Source organism: Pseudophryne corroboree, unplaced genomic scaffold (genome assembly GCF_028390025.1).
Source record: "Pseudophryne corroboree isolate aPseCor3 unplaced genomic scaffold, aPseCor3.hap2 scaffold_302, whole genome shotgun sequence".
In the NCBI taxonomy this organism is placed as follows: Eukaryota; Metazoa; Chordata; class Amphibia; order Anura; family Myobatrachidae; genus Pseudophryne; species Pseudophryne corroboree.
The window spans coordinates 155,701-170,305 of record NW_026969693.1 but is presented as its reverse complement, the minus strand read 5'-3'; the positions used below and the strand labels follow the sequence as shown (position 1 = coordinate 170,305).

The following is a 14,605-nucleotide window of genomic DNA, read 5'->3' as shown; positions in this document are numbered from 1 at the left end:
TTGCTTTACAGAGCAGCTCTGGAGCTGTTACAGTGCCCAGCTGCTGCAAGAAATCAGCTTGAATGCTTCAGGGGCTGGGGCATAGCCAACATGAGCCCCACACCGAAGGAAGGTGGAGGTGTTTAATGCAAACTAGGGGTCATCCAAGCGCCGCAAAAGGCCGCCATGCCCTGCACACCCCTTTTTTTTTTTCATATGCAGACGAGGGTTGAAGCCAACTTTGACCCACTGCTTGGATGACATCACCATATGCAAATCCATCTGCTGCAGGCCTTCCCCCAGGAATGCTTGCACTAGTAGTTGCATTTGGTTTGTTGTTTGGGGGTGCTTCAGTGTTAGGCAGCCTTCTGCCCTCCCATGTTCATCTGAAAATATGTGTTCTCCCTGCAGTTGTTGTCCCCAGATGAGAGTTCCCTTGTGTTGCCTCAGTTGAATCTCCTTTACTTGACAGAGATGTGCCTGAGCAGCGGCCCTCCCCAGCCCTATCCCAAATCATACTTATTTTGCATAGGAGATACCATGGTCATGAAGATTGTTCTCCCAGGGTGAGGTTCATTCATTGCACTCTGGGTATGCTGACCCCTGTGATTTCCCCAAATGTGGGAAACTCGACTGCATTATTTGTGGTTGTGGGGGACTGCGTTTGTGCTTTCCTCTGGTCAGCTCTGGTAAAAGTCAGATTTCTTTGTCTCAGATCTTCCTCTAGCCTTGTTCTTCTTTCGAGAGTTCCCTTGTGCTGCCTCAGTTGGATCTCCTTCACTTGACAGGGGGTGCCCGAGCAGCAATCCTCCACAGCTCTAGCCCAACTCCTACTTACCTGCCAGGTGAGATACTATGATGTTCACTGTTAGGGCAATCAGGATGTGGAATTCCCTGCCAGGGAAGGTGGTAATGGCGGACTCTGTAATTGGATTTAAAAAAGGAATGGATACATTTCTGAATGAAAAAGCTATCCAATGTTATAATACTTAAAATATCAACATGGTTAATCCGGGGGTAACATGAGTTATAGTAGCTAACTAGTCATAAAACATTATTCAGCAAGTATGTAGAATCATCACAACTTAAAACAGGTTGAACACGATGGGCAATTTGCCTCTATTCAACCTCAAAAACTATGTTACTATATGTTACTATATTACTATGTTACTGTAGTATACAGAACACCACAATGTAATGAGCAGTGATAGTGAGCACTGATGAGGATACTAGAACTGACACTGAGCAGCAAGATGCAGCACTGGACTATTAGTAATGTACTGTAGTATGCTGAGCACCACAATGCAGCACAAGACAATGAGCAGTGATACTGAGCACTGATGAGGATACTACTGAGAACTGACACTGAGCAGGAGAGACACACTACTAGTATTACTGAGCAGCAATAAGTAACCACTGATACTGAGCACTGATATTGAGATTTCCACTGAGAGAACATAGCCACGTCCTCTCCGCTCTCTCTTCAATGCACGAGTAAAAATGGCGGCAACGCGCAGCTCTTTATATGGAATCCGAATCTCGAGAGAATCCGACAGCGGGATGATGACATTTTCCCTTGTTCAGGTTTTCCGAGTCAGGCGGGAACAACCGAGCCTGCCTCGGACCAGTGTAAACCACGTGGAGTTCGTCGGGAATTCGGTTCTCGGAGAACCGAACCCGCTCCTCTCTACCTTATACCCATCAATTTTTTTATTTTCAATCTAAGCCCCTGCAGTTTTCTGTAAGCATCTGCTTCGCTATGATGATCAACAAGTCACAAGGGCAAACACTCAGGGCTTGAGGCGTAGATCTTAGGACCAGCTGCTACAAGCATGGCAGAGGTGTCACTATCACTGGTGACACCCAGAGAGGTGGCGAAGGAGATTGTAATGCAGTGCGCGCAGATAAGCAGCGCAATGGTAAAAAGGAGGCATGGTTTCATAGGTAGGGGCGTGGCCTGGTGGCCTGAATCTACATTTTGTTGCTCCGGGTGTCCCGGGGGTTGGGGGCTGCACCCGGGGACTAGTGTGTGTGCGGTGCTGGCTCCTGCACAGTGACAGGGCATGGCCACCCAGCATGACGCCTCCATTCTTGACCATGCTGTAATTGCAGTCGCACTGCAGTTCAGCGTGATCATAAAAAATGGTGTAGCCTCCTGCTGGTGCAGACTGTATGTGCGCGCAGGAAGCCGCCACCATTTTTGTGATCACAGCGGCTGAATGTGATGTCATACAGCCGCTGTGACCACGCCCCCTGTGTCTCCTCCGTTGCAGACCCCATTTTGAAGCCTTGCCCCCGCACCGCTCCATCCCTGACTTGGAAATGGAGTGTTGCTGACCCCCCTCTCGCCCCCCCGCCCCGATTGACAGGCAGAGGCGATCGCATTCTCTGCGGGGTGCCGCAGAAAATGCAGGCACATGCGTATGCTGTTAGCAATTTTTGCAGTTGGATCGCTTATTGTGATTGCATTCCAACCTGAATCAGGCCCTATTACCTATCACAATGCGCTGCGGGCAGTACAAAATTGGGTTAATATAGGAGTAAAACTCCCAGACCTGTGCTCCTTAACTGTACCTGGTGGCTAGTGGAGCGGCTGCCCAGTAATCAGTGTCCACGCCAGTGCGCACACGGTCCACCCCCTACGGCCACGCTCCCCTTCATCAGCGGCCTCGTGATCCGGAAGGGCGGTGTGTGTGTGACTGACCTTAGGAAGAAACTGGAGCCTCCGCTGCAGTGACCCAGCAACCAGGGCACGGGAGTATACAGCGCCGCTGGGAGTGATGAAGCTGCAGTAAAGATGTCTATTAGACCTAGCCTGCTGCAGCCCTTGTAGATTCTCATAAAACAAGTTCTTCTTTTCTTGTCAAAATTAATAGCTAAGAATAGGCTGCCTGAGGCAGGCCCCTGTTAAGTGGCCTGCTACTGAAGGCACCAACTACAAACTGAGCTCCCTGTTCATGGAAGCGGGGTTATAGAGGAGGATGCGCTGAGCATCTTGGGAACAGTCAAAAGCTTTGAGCCGGTTGGTGCCTCAGATCAAGATCCTACTCTACACCCCAATGTGAATCCTTGTGGAGTCCAGTGTACCCCACAGAAGAAATTAATGTGTCACACCCATTGGCAGCAACCTTAGAATAGCTGCTGACGGGCACAATTGAGAAAGGAAGGGGGGGGGGGACATTTGAATCCAGCACATAGATGCAATTCAAATATGTAATTTGTACCTTCCTATTTTAAAATATAATGGATGAACCTCACCCTGTGAGAACAATCTTCATGATCAAGAGATCTCATATGCAAAATAAGTATGAGTTGGGATAGGGCTGGGGAGGGTGGCTGCTCGGGCAGCCCCTCCCCCGTCAAGTTAAGGAGATTCAACTGAGGACGCACAAGGGAACTCTCGTCTGGGGACAACAACTGCAGGGAGACCACATCTGTTCAGATGAACATGGGAGGGTGGAAGGCTGCCTAATATTGAAGCACCATCAAATATCAAACCATATGCAACAACTAGTACAAGCATTCCTGGGGGAAGGTCTGCAGAAGACGGATTTGCATACGGTGATGTCATCCAAGATGTGGGCCAAAGTTGGCTGGAACCCTCATCTGCATATGAAAAGAGAAAAGGGGCATGCAGGGCATGGCGGCCTTTTGCGGTGCTTGGATGACCCCTAGTTCGCATTAAACACCCCCACCCTCCTTTGGTGTGGGGCTCATGTTGGCCATGCCCCATCCCCTGAAGCATTCAAGCTGATTTCTTGCAGCAGCTGGGCACTGTAACAGCTCCAGAGCTGTTCTGTAAGGCAAGTAAAAGGGTGTGGGCCCTGCAGCACCACCTGTAGTTCGCATTGTGCGTTGGAAGGCACAAAGTAAGCAGACGGGAGGAGAAGTCAGGATAGTGCGCAAGGGCATCCTTTTCTCTTAGTCCGTAGAGGATGCTGGGGTCACATTAAGAACCATGGGGTATAGACGGGATCCGCAAGAGACATGGGCACTTTAAGACTTTCAAAGGGTGTGAACTGGCTCCTCCCTCTATGCCCCTCCTCCAGACTCCAGTTATAGGAACTGTGCCCAGGGAGACGGACATTTCGAGGAAAGGATTTATTGTTAAACTAAGGTGAGCATCTTACCAGCTCACACCTTAAGCATGCCGCAGAACGTGGCATTCAACAGAACACAAGCCAACGGCATGAACAATTGCAGCAAAAAGCTGACCAGAACCATAACATAACATGTGTATAACCACAAGTAATAACTGCAGACACAGTATGGACTGGGACGGGTACCCAGCATCCTCTACGGACTAAGAGAAAAGGATTTACCGGTAGGTATTAAAATCCTATTTTCTCATACGACCTAGAGGATGCTGGGGTCACATTAAGAACCATGGGGTTATACCAAAGCTCTTGAACGGGTGGGAGAGTGCGTACGACTCTGCAGCACCGAATGACCCAACTTGAGGTTATCATCAGCCAAGGTATCAAACTTGTAAAACTTAGCAAAAGTGTTTACTAAATAGCTGCTCGGCAAAGTTGCAATGCCGAGACTCCCCGACCAGCTGCCCAGGATGAACCCACCTTTCTAGTAGAATGGGTCTTCACCTAATTCAGTAACGGCAATCCTGCCATGGAATGAGCATGCTGAATCTTACCACAGATCCAGCGCATAATGGTCTACATGGAAGCAGGACACCCAATCCTGTTGGGAGCATACAGGACAAACAGAGCCTCTGTTTTCCTAATCTGAACCGTTCTGGTGACATAAATTTTCAAAGTTCTGACCACAGCCAGAGACTTTGACTCAACGAAGGTGTCAGTGGCCAAAGGCACCATGTGGAAAGATGAACCACCTTCGGCAGAAATTGTTGACGTGTCCTCAATTCTGCTTTATCTTCATGAAAGATCAAATAAAGGCTCTTGTGATACTGCATGGTTTGTACTGTTTTCCATGTGCTCCCAGATCTTTCAAGCAAGTAGCATGGTCAAGAAAGTTCTGTTTGAAAAGAAACAACATTTACTGTCATTGTTATAGAATTTGGGAGAAAAAACAAGAAGAAATCTGCACTGTTGACGCACTGGACAGAATGAATGAATCATAAAATATAACCTTTATTAAGTATGTATTAAAATTGGATAAATATTAATATTATTATCCCAAACTGCAGTGAAACATAAAGGTTAAAATCACAGAACTAACATACATGTGCATAAGAAGAATAAAGAGATGTGAAAAAAAGGTTTAAAAAGCGTGTCCGTGTGTGATTATTTTTGAAGGCACAACCCTGGCGGGGTTGTTTATATAGATATATATGTTGCTAATAATCACTTTCTAGCGTAATGTTATTAAATAGCTGTTAGTATCTATGTCGTCAGGTACCACTGGGTCGTATCCTATATACTCCCTTCACTCAATAGGGGTTACCTCCCGGGAAGCCATCCCCATTGGCGAATTTGTGGGGGTGATTGAGTATAACCGGTAAGCTAACCTCCAATTTGTGGGGTGCTTAGGTAGATGGGGATCACTTATTTCTCTGTGTCCCCTAAGACTATATTCCTAAATTCAATACCACAGGGGGATAGCTTTCTATATCGGATAAGGAATCACTTGATAGGGAAATCTCTATGCATCATGGAAAGATCATATTTATTAATATCCAAACTAAAAAAATGATGAATAGCTTTAATTTAGCTGTTTAGATATAGTTAATTGGCGAGATATACCAACAGGTGCGGTTGCCTTAAGGAATATGGCAATTCCAATATAAATAGCAGCCCTCCTTCATATAATCAGCCAGATCTTATTAAATCTGGTCCAGATATAGCCGTTCAGATATACTTAATTGACAACATATATCAATCGGTGGGGTTGCCTTAAGGAATATAGCAATTCCAATTCTCATATAAATAGCAACCTTCCTTCATATATTCAGCCAGATCTTATTTAATCTGATCTAGGCGTAGGCAATAATGCTTTCCTTAGAGGTATAGCCACCTCAATTCTTATTAGGAAGCAAAGTGTCTGTCATAATGGTTTATCCAATTCATCTAAGAAATAATATATTCCATGTGTCAGAGATTCATTACTCTCTATTTACACTGTTAAAGAGTTAATTCTTATTATGTTACAGTGTAATGAAATTATCATATAGGGAGATGTGGCAATTCCATGTGCTATATATATAATAACCCTTAGTGGTCCAGATTCCACAATGAGGAATTTTCTTATAAACCGCTGAAACACACAGCTGTTTGACTGACTTCCAAATATATCTATCTCACTTTGTAACAGTCTTATGATAGAGAAACTGTTACATATTCGGTCACTTAGTTATCTAAAGGTAAACAGACTCAGTGTGAGGGTAATATAATATATCAAATGCGCTGTCAATAATCGTGGTAACTGGTGTAATAATGTGGTATATTGAGTATGCTAGTAAGGCATATAACTGCTCTCCAGCCTTTAAGTGTTACCAATCAATTTGTTACACTGTAAAGGATTTATGGTGTCCTGTTAGGACATGCAGCTGCTAGGCTGACTCAAAGATTTATCCATTTGTAACAATTATGTAACAGTTATATACATGTTACTGGTATTACATAGAAATAGTATGACACAGGCCAGCAGTCCCATGTGTCTAGATTCCACAATAGGAGATTTTCTTTGTCTTATAAACTGCTGGAACACACAGCTGCTAGACTGACTTCAAATATATATATTACTTTGTAACAGTCTTATAGTAAAGAGACTGTTACACACTGTCATTTAGTTATCTCAAGGTTAGCAGATTCTGTGTGAGGATAGTGTTCTGTTAGAACATGCAGCTGCTAGGCTGACTCATAGAAAATGTATCCATTTGTAACAAATGACACATACAGCATTAAATTAATATCTATAGCAGCCCATGTGACATCTCTACTCTTATCATAATTGTCTGGTTATTGCCAATCTGGACAGCAGGAGTGATATATATTCACTAGTCCCAATATCCCATCATATAAATATACCCACACTGATATACTTTCTTATCAAGAGTTATTAGTAGCTATCTGTATGCACTTTAGACATTGTATCTGCTAAGTGACATCATATCTAGTGTATTCCTTTCTTATAGCTCAGCTTCTATTCCCTATTAGTGGAGACTAACAGCTAACATCATAATCATATATTTTTGTTTTATAACATTTCACATGAGTCAAATACACGCGGACACGCCGTGCCCTACACGTGTGTTTCACTGCATCTATGGCAACTTACATTAAAGCTAACAAGAAAGCACACTCGTTCTGTCTTTAAACTGATAAAAGAAACCCCAATAATATGGGGCATGCAAAAATTGAGATAAAACTCAGTTTTGCTCCTCTCCACGGAAATCTTTAATAAAAGGCGAAATATTTGTTAGTTCTGAAGAGAAACCAGAGCATGACCAAGATTCCACCTGTCGCCTGAGTGCCATGCCAGCAGTTCTCATTGAGCTCAAAGTGAGCACCCAATTTGAAAGAAAGATAGCAGATTTCTCACCAGGCTTCCCCTAGCTATAAACATGGTTTGTACTCTTTTCCATGTGTTCCCAGATCTTTCAAGCAATTAGTATAGTCAAGAAAGTTCTGTTTGAAAAGAAACAAACATTTACTGTCATTTCTATGCAAATGAGCTTACATTAAAGCACACTCGTTCTATCTTTAAACAGATAAAATAAAACCCCAATAAGATGGGGAATGCAAAATTTGAGATAAAACTCAGTTTTGCTCCTCTCCACGGAAATCTTTAGTAAAAGGCGAAAGATTTGTTCGTTCTGAAGAGAAACCAGAGCATGACCAAGATTCCACCTGTCGCCTGAGTGCCATGCCAGCAGTCCTCATTCAGCTCAAAGTGAGCACCCAATTTGAAAGAAAGAAAGCAGATTTCTCACCAGGCTTCCCCTTGCTATAAGCATGGTTTGTACTCTTTTCCATGTGCTCCCAGATCTTTCAAGCAAGTAGCATGGTCAAGAAAGTTCTGTTTGAAAAGAAACAGACATTTACTGTCATTGTTATACAAATAAACTTACATTAAAGCCAACAAGAAAGCACACTCATTCTGTCCTTAAACTGATAAAAGAAACCCCAATAATATGGGGCATGCAAAAATTGAGATAAAACTCAGTTTTGCTCCTCTCCACGGAAATCTTTAATAAATGGCGAAAGATTTGTTCATTCTGAAGAGAAACCAGAGCATGACCAAGATTCCACCTGTCGCCTGAGTGCCATGCCAGCAGTCCTCATTCAGATCAAAGTGAGCGCCCAATTTGAAAGAAAGCAGATTTCTCACCTGGCTTCTCCTTGCTATAAGCATGGTTTGTACTGTATTCCATGTGCTCCCAGATCTTTCAAGCAAGTAGCATGGTCAAGAAAGTTCTGTTTGAAAAGAAACAAACATTTACTGTAATTTCTATGCAAATGAGCTTTCATTAAAGCACACTCATTCTATCTTTAAACCGATAAAAGAAAATCCAAAAAGATGGGGCATGCAAAAATTGAGGTAAAACTCAGTTTTGCTCCTCTCCACGGAAATCTTTAGTAAAAGGCGAAAGATTTGTTCGTTCTGAAGAGAAGCCAGAGCATGACCAAGATTTTCATCTGAAAATATGTGTTCTCCCTGCAGTTGTTGTCCCCAGATGAGAGTTCCCTTGTGCTGCCTCAGTTGAATCTCCTTTACTTGACAGAGATGTGCCTGAGCAGTGGCCCTCCCCAGCCCTATCCCAAATCATACTTATTTTGCATAGGAGATACCATGGTCATGAAGATTGTTCTCCCAGGGTGAGGTTCATTCATTGCATTCTGGGTATGCTGACCCCTGTGATTTCCCCAATGTGGGAAACTCGACTGCATTATTTGTGGTAGTGGGGGACTGTGTTTGTGCTTTCCTCTGGTCAGCTCTGGTAAAAGTCAGATTTCTTTGTCTCAGATCTTCCTCTAGCCTTGTTCTTCTTTCGAGAGTTCCCTTGTGCTGCCTCAGTTGGATCTCCTTCACTTGACAGGGGGTGCCCGAGCAGCAATCCTCCACAGCTCTAGCCCAACTCCTACTTACCTGCCAGGTGAGATACTATGATCTTCACTGTTAGGGCAATCAGGATGTGGAATTCCCTGCCAGGGAAGGTGGTAATGGCGGACTCTGTAATTGGATTTAAAAAAGGAATGGATACATTTCTGAATGAAAAAGCTATCTAAGGTTATAATACTTAAAATATCAACATGGTTAATCCGGGGGTAACATGAGTTATAGTAGCTAACTAGTCATAAAACATTATTCAGCAAGTATGTAGAATCATCACAACTTAAAACAGGTTGAACACGATGGGCAATTTGCCTCTATTCAACCTCAAAAACTATGTTACTATATGTTACTATATTACTATGTTACTGTAGTATACAGAAAACCAAAATGCAATGAACAGTGATAGTGAGCACTGATGAGGATACTAGAACTGACACTGAGCAGCAAGATGCAGCACTGGACTATTAGTAATGTACTGTAGTATGCTGAGCACCACAATGCAGCACAAGACAATGAGCAGTGATACTGAGCACTGATGAGGATACTACTGAGAACTGACACTGAGCAGGAGAGACACACTACTAGTATTACTGAGCAGCAATAAGTAACCACTGATACTGAGCACTGATATTGAGATTTCCACTGAGAGAACATAGCCACGTCCATTCCGCTCTCTCTTCAATGCACGAGTAAAAATGGCGGCAACGCGCAGCTCTTTATATGGAATCCGAATCTCGCGAGAATCCGACAGCGGGATGATGACATTTTCCCTTGTTCAGGTTTTGCGAGTCAGGCGGGAACAACCGAGCCTGCCTCGGACCAGTGTAAACAACGTGGAGTTCGTGGGGAATTCGGTTCTCGGAGAACCGAACCCGCTCCTCTCTACCTTATACCAATCAATTTTTTTATTTTCAATCTAAGCCCCTGCAGTTTTCTGTAAGCATCTGCTTCGCTATGATGATCAACAAGTCACAAGGGCAAACACTCAGGGCTTGAGGCGTAGATCTTAGGACCAGCTGCTACAAGCATGGCAGAGGTGTCACTATCACTGGTGACACCCAGAGAGGTGGCGAGGGAGATTGTAATGCAGTGCGCGCAGATAAGCAGCGCAATGGTAAAAAGGAGGCATGGTTTCATAGGTAGGGGCGTGGCCTGGTGGCCTGAATCTACATTTTGTTGCTCCGGGTGTCCCGGGGGTTGGGGGCTGCACCCGGGGACTAGTGTGTGAGCGGTGCTGGCTCCTGCACAGTGAAAGGGCATGGCCACCCAGCATGACGCCTCCCTTCTTGACCATGCTGTAATTGCAGTCGCACTGCAGTTCAGCGTGATCATAAAAAATGGTGTAGCCTCCTGCTGGTGCAGACTGTATGTGCGCGCAGGAAGCCGCCACCATTTTTGTGATCACAGCGGCTGAATGTGATGTCATACAGCCGCTGTGACCACGCCCCCTGTGTCTACTCCGTTGCAGACCCCATTTTGAAGCCTTGCCCCCGCACCGCTCCATCCCTGACTTGGAAATGGAGTGTTGCTGACCCACCTATCCCCCCCCGCCCCGATTGACAGGCAGAGGCGATCGCATTCTCTGCGGGGTGCCGCAGAAAATGCAGGCACATGCGTATGCTCTTAGCAATTTTTGCAGTTGGATCGCTTATTGTGATTGCAATCCAACCTGAATCAGGCCCTATTACCTATCACAATGCGCTGCGGGCAGTACAAAATTGGGTTAATATAGGAGAAAAACCCCCAGACCTGTGCTCCTTAACTGTACCTGGTGGCTAGTGGAGCGGCTGCCCAGTAATCAGTGTCCACGCCAGTGCGCACACGGTCCACCCCCTACGGCCACGCTCCCCTTCATCAGCGGCCTCGTGATCCGGAAGGGTGGTGTGTGTGTGACTGACCTTAGGATGAAACCGGACCCTCCGCTGCAGTGACCCAGCAACCAGGGCACGGGAGTATACAGCGCCGCTGGGAGTGATGAAGCTGCAGTAAAGATGTCTATTAGACCTAGCCTGCTGCAGCCCTTGTAGATTCTCATAAAACAAGTTCTTCTTTTCTTGTCAAAATTTATAGCTAAGAATAGGCTGCCTGAGGCAGGCCCCTGTTAAGTGGCCTGCTACTGAAGGCACCAACTACAAACTGAGCTCCCTGTTCATGGAAGCGGGGTTATAGAGGAGAATGCACTGAGCATCTTGGGAACAGTCAAAAGCTTTGAGCCGGTTGGTGCCTCAGATCAAGATCCTACTCTACACCCCAATGTGAATCCTTGTGGAGTCCAGTGTACCCCACAGAAGAAATTAATGTGTCACACCCATTGGCAGCAACCTTAGAATAGCTGCTGACGGGCACAATTGAGAAAGGAAGGGGGGGGGGGGACATTTGAATCCAGCACATAAATGCAATTCAAATATGTAATTTGTACCTTTCTATTTTAAAATATAATGGATGAACCTCACCCTGTGAGAACAATCTTCATGATCAAGAGATCTCATATGCAAAATAAGTATGAGTTGGGATAGGGCTGGGGAGGGTGGCTGCTCGGGCAGCCCCTCCCCCGTCAAGTTAAGGAGATTCAACTGAGGAAGCACAAGGGAACTCTCGTCTGGGGACAACAACTGCAGGGAGACCACATCTGTTCAGATGAACATGGGAGGGTGGAAGGCTGCCTAATACTGAAGCACCATCAAATATCAAACCATATGCAACATCTAGTACAAGCCTTCCTGGGGGAAGGTCTGCAGCAGACGGATTTGCATACAGTGATGTTATTCAAGCAGTGGGCCAAAGTTGGCTGGAACCCTCATCTGCATATGAAAAGAGAAAAGGGGCGTGCAGGGCATGGCGGCCTTTTGCAGTGCTTGGATGACCCCTAGTTCTCATTAAACACCCCCACCCTCCTTTGGTGTGGGGCTCATGTTGGCCATGCCCCATCCCCTGAAGCATTCAAGCTGATTTCTTGCAGCAGCTGGGCACTGTAACAGCTCCAGAGCTGTTCTGTAAGGCAAGTAAAAGGGTGTGGGCCCTGCAGCACCACCTGTAGTTTGCATTGTGCGTTGGAAGGCACAAAGTAAGCAGACGGGAGGAGAAGTCAGGATAGTGCGCAAGGGCATCCTTTTCTCTTAGTCCGTAGAGGATGCTGGGGTCACATTAAGAACCATGGGGTATAGACGGGATCCGCAAGAGACATGGGCACTTTAAGACTATCAAAGGGTGTGAACTGGCTCCTCCCTCTATGCCCCTCCTCCAGACTCCAGTTATAGGAACTGTGCCCATGGAGACGGACATTTCGAGGAAAGGATTTATTGTTAAACTAAGGTGAGCATCTTACCAGCTCACACCTTAAGCATGCCGCAGAACGTGGCATTCAACAGAACACAAGCCAACGGCATGAATAATTGCAGCAAAAAGCTGACCAGAACCATAACACAACATGTGTATAACCACAAGTAATAACTGCAGACACAGTATGGACTGGGACGGGTGCCCAGCATCCTCTACAGACTAAGAGAAAAGGATTTACCGGTAGGTATTAAAATCCTATTTTCTCATACGACCTAGAGGATGCTGGGGTCACATTAAGAACCATGGGGTTATACCAAAGCTCTTGAACGGGTGGAAGAGTGCGTACGACTCTGCAGCACCGAATGACCCAACTTGAGGTTATCATCGGCCAAGGTATCAAACTTGTAAAACTTAGCAAAAGTGTTTACTAAATAGCTGCTCGGCAAAGTTGCAATGCCGAGACTCCCCGACCAGCTGCCCAGGATGAACCCACCTTTCTAGTAGAATGGGTCTTCACCTAATTCAGTAACGGCAATCCTGCCATGGAATGAGCATGCTGAATCTTACCACAGATCCAGCGCATAATGGTCTACATGGAAGCAGGACACCCAATCCTGTTGGGAGCATACAGGACAAACAGAGCCTCTGTTTTCCTAATCTGAACCGTTCTGGTGACATAAATTTTCAAAGTTCTGACCACAGCCAGAGACTTTGACTCAACGAAGGTGTCAGTGGCCAAAGGCACCATGTGGAAAGATGAACCACCTTCGGCAGAAATTGTTGACGTGTCCTCAATTCTGCTCTATCTTCATGAAAGATCAAATAAAGGCTCTTGTGATACTGCATGGTTTGTACTGTTTTCCATGTGCTCCCAGATCTTTCAAGCAAGTAGCATGGTCAAGAAAGTTCTGTTTGAAAAGAAACAAACATTTACTGTCATTGTTATGCAAATAAACTTACATTAAAGCTAACCAGAAAGCACACTCGTTCTGTCTTTAAACTGATAAAAGAAACCCCAATAATATGGGCATACCTCCCAACTTTGTCGGCTCGCAAAGAGGGACACACGCGCGGCGAAGTCGCACGCGCTCCCAAAAAGGGCGTGGCCTAAGTAAAAAGGGGCATGGCTTCGCGGGAGGACCCGCGATCGCGAGTCACGCCCCCGTTTTCTGCACTGAGGGGGCATGCCCAGCGCTCTGTGAGCCGCTGGCATGCCACCTCTCCCTCTGACTTCAGTGAATAGACGCTGTGCGCACAGCGACTATTCACCGCTGCTCTGCTAAGCAGGGCAGCGACAGACAGAGCCTCCCAACTGTCCTCCCCACCGCGGGACACTGCGGCCCGCAGGTGGGACAGCGGGACAGTCCCCAAAAAACGGGACTGTCCCGCGAAAATCGGGACAGTTGGGAGGTATGATATGGGGCATGCAAAAATTGAGATAAAACTCAGTTTTGCTCCTCTCCACGGAAATCTTTAGTAAAAGGCGAAAGATTTGTTCGTTCTGAAGAGAAACCAGAGCATGACCAAGATTCCACCTGTCGCCTGAGTGCCATGCCAGCAGTCCTCATTCAGCTCAAAGTGAGCACCCAATTTGAAAGAAAGAAAGCAGATTTCTCACCAGGCTTCCCCTTGCTATAAACATGGTTTGTACTCTTTTCCATGTGCTCCCAGATCTTTCAAGCAATTAGTATGGTCAAGAAAGTTCTGCTTGAAAAGAAACAGACATTTATTGTCATTGTTATGCAAATAAACTTACATTAAAGCTAACAAGAAAGCACACTCGTTCTGTCTTTAAACTGATAAAAGAAACCCCAATAATATGGGGCATGCAAAAATTGAGATAAAACTCAGTTTTGCTCCTCTCCACGGATAATCTTTAATAAAAGGCGAAAGATTTGTTCATTCTGAAGAGAAACCAGAGCATGACCAAGATTCCACCTGTCGCCTGAGTGCTGTGCCAGCAGTCCTCATTCAGATCAAAGTGAGCGCCCAATTTGAAAGAAAGCAGATTTCTCACCTGGCTTCTCCTTGCTATAAGCATGGTTTGTACTGTATTCCATGTGCTCCCAGATCTTTAAAGCAAGTAGCATTGTCAAGAAAGTTCTGTTTGAACATAAATAAACATTTACTGTCATTTCTATGCAAATGAGCTTACATTAAAGCACACTCATTCTATCTTTAAACCGGTAAAAGAAACCCCAAAAAGATGGGGCATGCAAAAATTGAGATAAAACTCGGTTTTGCTCCTCTCCACGGAAATCTTTAGTAAGAGGCGAAAGATTTGTTCGTTCTGAAGAGAAACCAGAGCATGACC

General features: G+C 45.4%; 9 non-coding genes across 9 annotated transcripts; 2 read left to right on the top strand and 7 right to left on the bottom strand.

Moving 5' to 3' along the window:
• Positions 1–494: 494 nt before the first annotated feature.
• LOC135016813 (U1 spliceosomal RNA) lies at positions 495–658 on the top strand. Its single transcript, XR_010214806.1, has one exon. It is a non-coding gene; the product is annotated as a U1 spliceosomal RNA (small nuclear RNA).
• Positions 659–7,284: 6,626 nt separating this feature from the next.
• Positions 7,285–7,400, bottom strand: LOC135016796 (U5 spliceosomal RNA). The gene has a single exon (XR_010214790.1). It is a non-coding gene; the product is annotated as a U5 spliceosomal RNA (small nuclear RNA).
• A 275-nt stretch (positions 7,401–7,675) lies between these two features.
• On the bottom strand, positions 7,676–7,791 carry LOC135016767 (U5 spliceosomal RNA). Its single transcript, XR_010214761.1, has one exon. It is a non-coding gene; the product is annotated as a U5 spliceosomal RNA (small nuclear RNA).
• Positions 7,792–8,077: 286 nt separating this feature from the next.
• On the bottom strand, positions 8,078–8,193 carry LOC135016792 (U5 spliceosomal RNA). The gene has a single exon (XR_010214786.1). It is a non-coding gene; the product is annotated as a U5 spliceosomal RNA (small nuclear RNA).
• Positions 8,194–8,463: 270 nt separating this feature from the next.
• LOC135016776 (U5 spliceosomal RNA) lies at positions 8,464–8,579 on the bottom strand. Its single transcript, XR_010214770.1, has one exon. It is a non-coding gene; the product is annotated as a U5 spliceosomal RNA (small nuclear RNA).
• Positions 8,580–8,723: 144 nt separating this feature from the next.
• On the top strand, positions 8,724–8,886 carry LOC135016758 (U1 spliceosomal RNA). The gene has a single exon (XR_010214752.1). It is a non-coding gene; the product is annotated as a U1 spliceosomal RNA (small nuclear RNA).
• Positions 8,887–13,699: 4,813 nt separating this feature from the next.
• LOC135016803 (U5 spliceosomal RNA) lies at positions 13,700–13,812 on the bottom strand. Its single transcript, XR_010214797.1, has one exon. It is a non-coding gene; the product is annotated as a U5 spliceosomal RNA (small nuclear RNA).
• Positions 13,813–14,098: 286 nt separating this feature from the next.
• LOC135016805 (U5 spliceosomal RNA) lies at positions 14,099–14,215 on the bottom strand. Its single transcript, XR_010214799.1, has one exon. It is a non-coding gene; the product is annotated as a U5 spliceosomal RNA (small nuclear RNA).
• A 270-nt stretch (positions 14,216–14,485) lies between these two features.
• Positions 14,486–14,601, bottom strand: LOC135016777 (U5 spliceosomal RNA). The gene has a single exon (XR_010214771.1). It is a non-coding gene; the product is annotated as a U5 spliceosomal RNA (small nuclear RNA).
• Between the last annotated feature and the right edge of the window lie 4 nt (positions 14,602–14,605).